The sequence below is a fragment of the Camponotus vicinus genome, unplaced genomic scaffold, assembly GCF_025532165.1.
Source record: "Camponotus vicinus isolate PSW18456_S1 unplaced genomic scaffold, iyCamVici1.0 SCAF_9, whole genome shotgun sequence".
Classification (NCBI taxonomy): Eukaryota; Metazoa; Arthropoda; class Insecta; order Hymenoptera; family Formicidae; genus Camponotus; species Camponotus vicinus.
The window spans coordinates 319,799-327,811 of NW_028141981.1; the positions used below are offsets into that span (position 1 = coordinate 319,799).

The following is an 8,013-nucleotide window of genomic DNA, read 5'->3' on the forward strand; positions in this document are numbered from 1 at the left end:
AAATAAAGAAATTTTTAAAAATTTTTAAAAGAAATAAAGAAATTTATAAAAGAAATCTGCAAGCTAAGAGCTAATTTACGATAAAAATTTATAAAAAAAAATCTGCAAGCTAAGATCTAATTTATCGTTGAAAATAAGATCAATAAAAACTTACAAATTCAAAATAATGACGAAACATTTTATTATATGTACAGGAATTAAATATATATTAATTAAATCATGAGCTATACAAATTATACTTTCATATAAATATAAATAAATAAATTTTGATCTGTATAACAATTTATATTGATATATAAAATAAGAAACATAGATTTTGTTACTTATATGCAAATATATATGCAAATAATCTACAGCAAAGTACGTCGTGATAATAACATGTAAATCAATCAAAATTTTCTGATATAATATGCAATTACAGATTGCTAAAATTTAAATCCGAGACATCTGCATGCTGTTGGCCATAAATCAAATATATACAATTTATGATTATTAGGAAATTGTAGAGAAAAATTATCATGATTTTAAAAAATATAACCTCACTTTATTCCTTGTTTACTATTCAATAGTGTTTATTAAAAATAATTGTTTTTTAAATGCATAATAATACAATAACTATAAGCATATATATCAAAATTGCATCTAAAATTATCTATCTAAAATTAATGTTATTAATTATTTTTCTTTGAATGTAACGAATTATGATCATTTCCATTTATTATTTTTAACAAAAAATTCACGACAAACACTACAGTCATAATAATAATCGCTGCGCAAAATAAAAGAAAAACAAACACGTCAAGGAGAGATAATTGCCACCAGGTAAAATCCATTGCAGGCGATCGTAAGACATTGCTGCCGTATTTAATAACATATTCGACCCAGTAAATAGCAGTATCAAGTGCATTTAATGGCCGATCGAGGAATATTTGAGAAAAGTTTCGAGCAGTTTCTCTGAAATAGATATGATGAATCATTATTGAATCACATATATCACATCTGCATAGGTATATTTTCTTGTTTTTGTAAAAAATTTATATTGAGTCTTATGAAATTAGAAACAAATTGCGCAAGTACTTGTATATAGGGTCCCATAAGACTGCATTTAAGGCTCTATCCATGTCTTTTTCTGTCATTTTATGAAGGTCCAATTTCACAGCAATATTTCTGGCAACATATGCGTCGATATTCATAAATTGATCGGCAAAAAGTGGTATACCGATCATTGGGACACCATATGCTATCGCTTCCAGCGTACCCAAGAGTCCGCCATGAGTGATGAAGGCTCTTATTTTAGGATGCTCTACGACAATATTATATTTACATATTGGACAATTTTATAATTTTCATAAAATGACTCACTCAATATTTTAATTTGCGGCATCCAAGGAGACATATAAATATTTTTGGGTAAACCAGGTGGCAATTTTTCCGGATTCGGTATCTTCATTAAAACACGAATAGGTACTATTTTGCTTAAAGAAGCGTAGAGTATATTCAAGAACTCACGTGGAAACGTCTCAATCATTACCATTGAACCAAAAGTGAAATAGATGAAACCGTCTTTGCTATCGTTTATCCACTCTTCTAATTCCTGAAAAAAAATGTTGACGTGAAATTACTTATATACATTTGTTCATGCTATACCTTTATGTGATATCGCATAGATAATAATTAAAAGTGCAGTTAGTTTTATTACTTAAATTCACTTGTGTTATCAATAACTAATAAGTTTCTATCGTTCAGGACACTTAATAATTTCGCTATTAAAAAAGATTATTGTAAAAATTATTGTAAAAATTTCGCAATATCATTAAATAATTTATCATAGTATCATATTTATAGATTTATCGCATGTCGTCATTCATCAATAATTCTTTCTATGCAGTGCCATGCAAAAGATCTATATAACATCAAATTATAACTTAAAAAATATCTTGAAAAATTATTTAAAATAGAATCGAACTTTACTATTGCTCTTTTTTGCGATGTTATTAATTGATTCTTTCACTGTATATATAATTACTTCGTATATCGTAAATCGTAAGCCATTGTTATACCCCCAATAATTTATTTTGATAATTTTAATAATAAATATTAATGCTATATAGAAAAGATATAAAATGTTTTAGCAATCTGAAAATTAGTTAGCAATCTTAAACAAAACAATCTTAAACTTGCGTAGTTTGCATATTTGTGAATCTTCAAAGATCAACTTGTTAGTTTATCATCAGTGTTTCGAATAAAGGAAATTTGAAAAAATCAATATATTAATTTAATTAAAAAAATTTATCAAGTTTATATAAAACTTTTAATAGATATATTTAACACAGACTACTTAATAATAGTGTTTAAGATTGCTAACTAATTTTTAAGTATTATTAACATAATTACAAGAAACTAAATTGTCTCTCGAATTGTTATCATGTGACATTGTAAAAGTGAAAATATATTATTTTTTTCTTATATAGATCGAAAGAGTAAACTTACAGGTTGCAATGTAGAACCTTCATCCTGAATGTGCAGTCCTCCCACGTCCACAGCAGCAGGTGTCTTTGGCTGAATCCCATTTAAAGCGAAGTGAGAATTAATGAGCATCAATGCTATCTTGGTTTCTAGTTCGCGTACGCCAGGCATGTTAGGTCCAAAGTGTTTTCTTATTATCTCACTTTGCTCTCTTGTGAGATAATTGAAGTACATCTTAGAACAGAATGTGTGCACCGTATTGTATAAACGTTGCCAGAAATTCATACCACCAATAAAGCTTAAACAATTGTTCGGCACGAAAGCCAGGTTTTCTGGTTGAGCAATCAGTGGAGGTAGCCATGGGTACAGTGCCGTTGTACTGACCGCGATCAATGGAATATCCCATAAATACGGAAAGATTGCGAAACATTGAGCACCAAAAACCTAACATGAAGAATATCATATCTTAAAGTATGCAATATGAGAGATATCAATGTAAAAGTTTATGGTATTAATGCAAATTGCCAAATATTGTTAATGAGAGAATAACTAGATTTTAACTGATTCAAAATATTTGCCAAAGTAAAAAACAATATTATATATAATTCGAAGTAGTACATGTTTATTAAAACTAAAACAATTATTATTGGCTTTAGTGTATTTCCAAACAAAAGAATTGTTGAATCTTTTTTAAAAAAAAATTCTAAATTCTTTATTTGATTTATAAAAGAATTGAATAAAGAAAAAAACGAACATAATATTTAAATCTATTTAATGTCTAATTTTTCTGTAATTCTTATTGCACAATCGTGGAGAAATTTATACATTGAAAAAAGAATTAATGATTCTATATTCCTTGATAAATAAACTTTCTGTCTTTAAATGTAAGAAAAGTTTGTATATTATGAAATATATATAATTCGTGATTATGCAACTCTATTAACAATAATTGTTGCACATACGTCACACTATGTCGTATCTTTCCTTCAGTACATATTACATTATAGCGATTAAGAAGAGTTCAAGAAAATTCACCTTTTACGTCAGAAGCATAACTATCAATTAAAAACACTAATAAAAAGTTTAAGAAATTAATAGGTGAATAATATAACAATTTTCAACTATAAAAATATATTACAACTCAAAAAATATATTACATTCCATATATTGTCGATGAAAGGAATCATTGACAACATAAAAGAATAAATTATTATTTTGTATGGACATATTTACACGCTGATTTACACATGCTTATCGAATAATAGTAGATACATGTACCTAAGCGAATAATTTATTAGAATATGTATATATATTTAATAATGAAAGAAGAAGATACATTAGTTTTAATTCTCAGCATTCTCAAGTTTAAATTCTCAGCCGTTTCTAATTACTAGCTGTTTTAATTATCAGCAGTTTTTATTACTAGCTGTTTTTGTTTTATTAATATAAATAATTTATTTAGTCAGATTTAGTACAAGATTTTTATTAGTCCACGTTATGTTTTACCCACTGCATCATCACATGATACTGCATTGTCATATATGATATGATTGATAACACTATTGCTATTAATGTCTTAATTTATACATTTGCTAACAACTTTTCTAAATAACGCATGTAAATTGCTTTTTCTTTCACTTTTAGATATTAATATTATCTTTGTTTATATCCTATTATCCAATCATAAATTAAATTAAAAATGAAAGAAAATCAATAAAAATATTTTTATGAAATGCATATTGGATTATAACATTTTATCACAAAAGATTAAAACTAGTTAAATATAATTAAAGCTAGAGAAATATTTAAAATTCTTTTCTGTTTTTAATTTTAGATTTTAATATTCTTTTTGTCTCATAAGTAGTTACAATTAAAAAAAATCTTTATTTATATATGAAATCAAGAAAAGAACACACACACATGATACTAGATTTTTACTCACGTACTTCCATAAGTACCGCGTCATAAGGTGGATCTTTCGGTGGATTACGGGCCAACTCTTGTATCGCCGGATTTTCTAAATGTTTGCAAATATCATTGCCTGCCAATGTTGCAATACTATATACCGGATTCGTATTCAAAAAAACTTGCAGAAATTCATACGATACATTGTTAACAAATACATGAGGCGGTGTAAGTTTTACAATATCGGTGTAATTCGGATAAGATTTTTTCAATGGAAAGGTACTAATTACGTCGATCTGATGTCCTTTCCTGGCCAAGCCTTTCATTAATTGCTCGAACATGACGAAGTGACTTTTACCATGAAAGGGGAAGAGTCCGAGCAAACGATATCCATGGCAAACCGATAGGCAGAATGACCAAAGAAACATTACTTTTAGCATCCGCATTTTTCATTCACGGTTGAATTTGAATCCACTCGAATAAGAAATAAAGAAAAGATACGATTAAGATAAAGAAATGATTAACACACTTGAGATAAAAAAATTAATTAACACACTTAAAATGAATCTTAATAATTGTTTATTGTTTTATTAGGATTTTATTATTATTATTATTATTTTATTATTATTATTATTATTATTATTTTATTATCATTATTATTTTGTTTAATTATTTATTTAAAAAAGAATTTTACCATTTTTCAAATTAATTTAATTAAATTTAAACTTTTTTTAACCAATAAATTTTAACTTGTTAATATTTAAATATCCAGTTTTTAATTCTCTCTTTTGATCAGCAATTTATTATTATATACAGTATATTGCTGAATATGGTATAGATGGAATATACAAGACTGACAATCTTAAATACGGATGGTCAGTTAAATCACATATATATGTAACATAGTGGGGGTAATGCGTGTATCTAATTGGCGCAGTATGTATCCGAATAATACTATCTTTTTGCTTTTTTATATACAACTCGTAAATGTAATATACTATACAATCATTCCAAATAATCAGTCATTTTGGGCGGTCTGGCTGAAGAGGAAGTCGTATAGTTGTCGATTATTTTTGTAATGTTTCATCATGACAAGCAAAAGTATTAATAATATATTTCCTCTGCAGTTTTTGATAAACTTAGCATTTCAATATGAAAGACACAATAATTTGTGACGTTGGCAAAGTTTTACTTGTTTTTTTTTTCATTTTTTTTAAATAGTGGTTTACTAGTTTATATAATGTGCAACCAGCAAATAAAATCCATTGTTATAAAATTTTATTGTGATATTTTTACAATACAATAATTTATAATTTTGAAACATTACTATATTGCTGTATTATAATTTTCAAAACGTCAATATTACTGTAGTATAAACTGTAGTATAAACTGAGAGATTCTGTGCTGTATATACACTCAGTTCCAAAAAAAGCGGTACACTTGAAATTTGGAAAAAAATCACCAAATTTCAAATGACAATAACTTTGTAAATAATAAAGATAGAAAAGTCTATAAAAAATGAAAATAAAGCTTGAAATCTCTATTTTAAAACTGGGTTCTCCGAAATGTTGCGAGATAACATTTTTAAAAATGACGGATGACGAAACGAGAACATGCAAAATTGAAAAATAATTGTTTGAGTTTGCCATGACATGTGGCGAGAATCAAATGTCGCAGGTCAATGGGGTCAAAAGCATATGATAGTACAGAGATTCCTCTTTAATGCTTTTTTGTTCATCTCGGTAAGATGATTTTTCACCGAGTTATACGCATTTGAAGAAAAAAGCGGCTTTTTACTCCAAATGCGTATAACTCGGCGAAAAATCATCTTATCGAGATGAACAAAAAAGCATTTTAAAGAGGAATCTCTGTACTATCATATGCTTTTGACCCCATTTACTTGCGACATTTGATTCTCGCCACATATCATGGCAAACTCAAACAATTATTTTTCAATTTTGCATGTTCTCGTTTCGTCATCCGTCATTTTTAAAAATGTTATCTCGCAACATTTCGGAGAACCTAGTTTTAAAGTAGAGATTTCAAGCTTTATTTTCATTTTTTATAGACCTTTCTATCTTTATTATTTACAAAGTTATCATCATTTGAAATTTGGTGATTTTTTTCCAAATTTCAAGTGTACCGCTTTTTTTGGAACTGAGTGTATATTTTTGCAGAATATTTTTATAGCGAAATTTTTCTTTATAATTGTCATATGTGATTGTCGATTTTCTATGAGATACAAAAGAAAAATAAGCTTCATTTAACTAATCATCCATTCATAGATAAAATATATGAAATAATAAGAGAGATAAATTTTATACAAGAATTATTTTTATTCCATATTTTATTTTATATTTAAAAAGCATATGCAGAATATAATTAAAAAAACATATATGAAGCACACCAGATACAAGACAATAATCCAACTCGAAAAATCCCATTTTTTGATGAGATTTTTTTTATCTTTTCTTTTTGCTTTCATATGATGATACGATGTTAAAGTTAGCTAATCAGCGTCTATCTATAGACAAATTATCTCGCTATTCTCCTATCTTCCCAACTTTCTGTTAAACGGAAATTGATTAATTAACTTTAACATCATATAAAAACAAAAAAAAGCTCAGATCAAAAAAAGAACTTTCCAATTTGAGTTGTCGTTTTGTATCTGATGGTATGTCCCATACACGCATGATGTTAAATTTCAAACTTAATAAATCGAATATCTCGTAAATAATGCATTTTAGAAAAAAAATGTTTTACACAAAAGTTGTATAGTTTCAAGTGACATAAAGTATGATTAGTATGATCTTAAATAAATAGCGTTGTCAAGATAATGCGCAAATTACTTTTGTAAATAGAAATCCCTATTTTTTATTATATCATTTTGTTCTACCGATTAATTTGAACATCTTTTGTCCGAAAACTTTTTTTCTATTTGCCTAGTATTTTTTGAGACACTCGAGAAAACTCGAGAAAAACTAGTAATCTTTTCAATATTTAGATATCTCGATAATGGTTTATCAAAGGAAAAAATGTGTGTGTTAGAGGATTTTTTACAACGCTTTCAAGAGATTATACTGAGATAGCACTATATATAGATATTGCATCAAACTGCTTAAAACTGTGACTTTTGTATAAAACATTTCTCTTCAAAAATTCATTGTTTACTTGACGTCTTACGTTTGAAATTTAACACCCTGTATATGTTTTTTCAGTTACACCCTATGTATAATGAATGTAACTAATAAAAATGATTAAAAATAAAAATTTTTTAAATAAGCATATTTTTTAATTCCTATTTATATTTTATAAACAGGGAACAATGAAACCAAAAGCTAATTACCAATTTATCTCTTTAATTTTTATTCCTCCTTGAAAGTACAATCTATATTTACTTTTATAGTTCGAATTTTTAGAATTTTAACTTGCTTTTATACTTCATTTCATTCTTTTAATGCTCTTTGTTAATCAAGAACTTATAGAGAGCAATAGTTGTGCAAGAGACATTTAATTTACCTGAATTAATCCAGATTCAGAAAAGCATTTGTGGATTGACATAAAATAATTCCGCACAGTAGTCACCAAATATGTACAATTTCTTCTTAAATGTATCAATAGTTCCTTTCTCAACAATTGATT

At 26.8% G+C, this 8,013-nt stretch overlaps 1 pseudogene across 1 annotated transcript; it reads right to left on the minus strand.

Annotated features, from left to right (window-relative positions):
- Window positions 1-157: 157 nt before the first annotated feature.
- Window positions 158-4,966, minus strand: LOC145977517 (UDP-glucosyltransferase 2-like; annotated as a pseudogene). The gene is made up of 5 exons (XR_014440525.1): window positions 4,413-4,966; window positions 2,491-2,910; window positions 1,363-1,594; window positions 1,078-1,303; window positions 158-954 (listed from the first exon to the last, which is right to left on the minus strand). The product of XR_014440525.1 is annotated as a UDP-glucosyltransferase 2-like (transcript).
- Between the last annotated feature and the right edge of the window lie 3,047 nt (window positions 4,967-8,013).